Raw genomic sequence first — 3,314 nt, forward strand, 5'->3', positions numbered from 1 at the left:
GGAGGGAGGGAGAAGGGGAGGGGGAGGGGAAGAGGAGGAGGGAGGGAGAAGGGGAGGGGGAGGGGAAGAGGAGGAGGGAGGGGGAGGGGGAAGGGGGAGGGGAAGGGGGAGGGGGAAGAGGAGGAGAGGGGGGAGAAAGGGGAAGGGGGAGGGGGAAGAGGAGGAGAGGGGGGAGAGAGGGGGAGGGGGAGGGGAAGAGAAGGAGAGAGGGGGAGAGAGGGGAGGGGGAGGAGGAGGAAGGAGAGGGAGGAGGGAGGGAGAGGAGGAGGAGGAGGGAGAGGGAGAGGGAGGAGGAGGAGGGAGGGGGAAGGGGAGGAGGAGGAGGGAGAGGGAGGAGGAGGAAGAGGAGGAGGAGGGAAAGGGAGGGAAGGAGATGGAGATGAGGAGACAAGATGGTACCTGAAGGAGATGATGATGATGCAGAACCACGTGGTCCTAGGAGCCAAAAGTAATTGGGGATTTCACAGAGAGACGATTGAGTAACGTAGGGCACATTTGTCCAATCTAGGCATGCAGCTTGTGTCTATATCAATTGAGTTTTGAGTTCTTTTTGTGGGCATTTGGGGGTTGAAGATTTATTGTTATAAATTACAAGCCTCTGGAGCTTTCATTTTATGGGAGTAGGGGATTAAAGCCAGAGGCAGTCAGATTTAGCAGGCTAGCAGCAGGGGGTGGATGACTTGGGAAGTGTCAGCGGTTTGACAACAGCTAACTTTGAGAACCTGGGCGGACCGAGGCTTAGGGATCCCCATGGGGATGGGGAGACCACCGTTGCTGGTATGAAGCTGGATGTAGCATAGATTGTTTTTTATAACTACACACTAGATACCATGCATGTCCTTCTGAATCTGGATTACCTCACTCAGGATGATTTTTCTCTAGTTCTACCCATTTGCCTGCAAATGTCATGATATCCTTGTTTTTAATAGTTGAGTAGTATACCATTGTGTAAATGAGCCACGTTTTCTTTATCCATTCTTCAGTTGAGGGACATTTGAGTTCTTTCTAGTTTCTGGCTATTATGAATAAAAGTGCTATGAGCATAGTTGAGTAAGTGTCTTCCTGGTATGGTGAAGCATCTTTTGGGTCTATGCCTAAAAGTGGTATAGCTGGGTCTTCAGGTAAAACTATGCACAGTTTTCTGAGAAAACATCAGATGGATTTTCACAGCTGTTGCACAAGTTTGTACTCCCGCTATCAATGGAGGAGTGTTCCCCTGGCTCCACACTCTTGCCAGCATGTGCTGTCCCTTGAGTTTTTGATCTTAGCCATTCTGACAGGTGTAAGACGGCCTCTCAAAGTTGTTTTGATTTACATCTCCCTAATGACTAAGGACTTTGCGCATCTAAGTGTTTCTCAGCCATTAGGAATTCCTCTGTTTGGAATTCTCTAACTCTTTGACTCTGTACTCCATTTTTTAATTTGATTATTTGGCATGTTGTTTAATTTCTTGAGTTCTTCATATATTTTGGATGTTAGTCCTTTGTTGGATGTAGGGCGAGGGAAGATGGGTAGAGAGGGGAACAAGGGTGGGGATCAGGAGTGGGGAAGGGGTAATGCTGAGAGAAAGAACAGAAATCAGTCCAGGAGAGGTCCATCTCTGGGATGGGCATGGGGGAGGGGGTACAAAGAAGAACAAAGAATTCTCAACAGAGGAATTTCTAATGGCCAAGAAACACTTAAAGAATTGTTCAATATCTGTCCTTAGTCATCAGGGAAATGCAAATCAAAACTCTGAGATTACATCCAGGAGTATATGAGGATGACCCTAGTTGAGACCTCTATCAGTGGGCCAATATGGAGCCTGAAGAGGCCACCTCCTGTAGCAAGGAAGGACTTTAAGTGGAGGGAGAGAGACATCAATCCACTCACAAAACCTTTGATCCAAAATTTGAGCTGCCCATGAGATGTGCAGAAACAAAAATGGAGCAGAGATGGAGGGAATGACCAACCAGTGACTGTCCCAACTTGAGACCCACCCTATGGGAGAGAGTCAGTCTCAACACTATTAAAAACTTAGCTATTCTAGAAGAAAGGAGCCTAGCATAACTGTTTTCTGAGAGGCTTCATCCAGCAGCTGATGAAAACAGATACAGAGACCCACAACCAAACATCAGGTAGAGCTCAGGAAGCCTTGTGAAAGAAGAGTGGGCAAAAGGATTGAAGGAGCCAGAGGGATCAAGAACATCACAAGAAGACCTACAGAGTAAACCAGCCTGGGCCCATAGGGCCTCACAGAGACTGAATCACCAATCAAAGATCATGCCTGAGCTAGACTTAGGCCTCCTATATAGATATAACAGATGCACACCTTGGTCTTCATGTGGGTCCACAAACAATTAGAGCAGGGACTTTCTCTATGTTGTCTGTCTTTGAATTCCATAGCTGGACTGCTTTGTCTGGCCTCAGTGGGAGAGGATGCTCTTAGTCCTGCTACAACTTGCTATACCAGGATGGGTTGGTACTCATGGGAATAGGGATCCCCTTCTCTGAGGAATAGGAGACTGGGAAATGGAGGAGTGGGTCTGGGAGGAGAGGAGGAAGGGGATTGTTATCAAGTTGAAAAGTGAATAAATAATAAGGAAAAATATACTGAGGATGTTACATTTTGGAATATGTATGTATGTGCATATTCTTATAAGCATGAAATAGCAAGTAATACAAATAGAGAACATGAATTTGAAGGAGAGTAGGGAGGAGTAAACAGGAAAGGTTTGTGGCAAGGAAAAGGAAGGGGGAAAAGTAATTATGATCACAAAAAAAGATGTTACCTAAAATAATAAATAAATACAATGTGAAGAAGAAGAAGAAGGAGGAGGAGGAGGAGGAGGAGGAGGAGGAGGAGGAGGAGGAGAAGTCTTAGTTAGGCTTTTACTGCTGTGAACAGATACCATGACCAAGACAATTCTTTTAAGAAGAACATTTAATTTGAATTGGCTTACAGGTTCAGAGATTCAGTCCATTATCATCAAGCTGGGAGCATGGCAGCATCTAGGCAGGCATAGTGCAGGAAGAGCTGAGAGTTCTACATCTTCATCTGAAACCTGCTAGCAGAATACTGACTTCCAGGCAGCTAGGATGAGGGTGATAAGCCCACACTCACAATAACACACTCCAACAAGGCCACACCTCCTAATAGTTCCACTCCCTGGGCATAGCGTATATAAACCATAACAGAAGAAGAAGAAGGAGGGGGAGGGGGAGGGGGAGCAGGAGGAGGAGGAGGAGGAGGAGGAGGAGGAGGAGGAGGAGGAGAAGAAGAAGAAGAAGAAGAAGAAGAAGAAGAAGAAGAAGAAGAAGAAGAAGAAGAAGAA

This window comes from Grammomys surdaster, unplaced genomic scaffold (genome assembly GCF_004785775.1).
Source record: "Grammomys surdaster isolate TR1022 unplaced genomic scaffold, NIH_TR_1.0 126248, whole genome shotgun sequence".
Taxonomy (NCBI): domain Eukaryota; kingdom Metazoa; phylum Chordata; class Mammalia; order Rodentia; family Muridae; genus Grammomys; species Grammomys surdaster.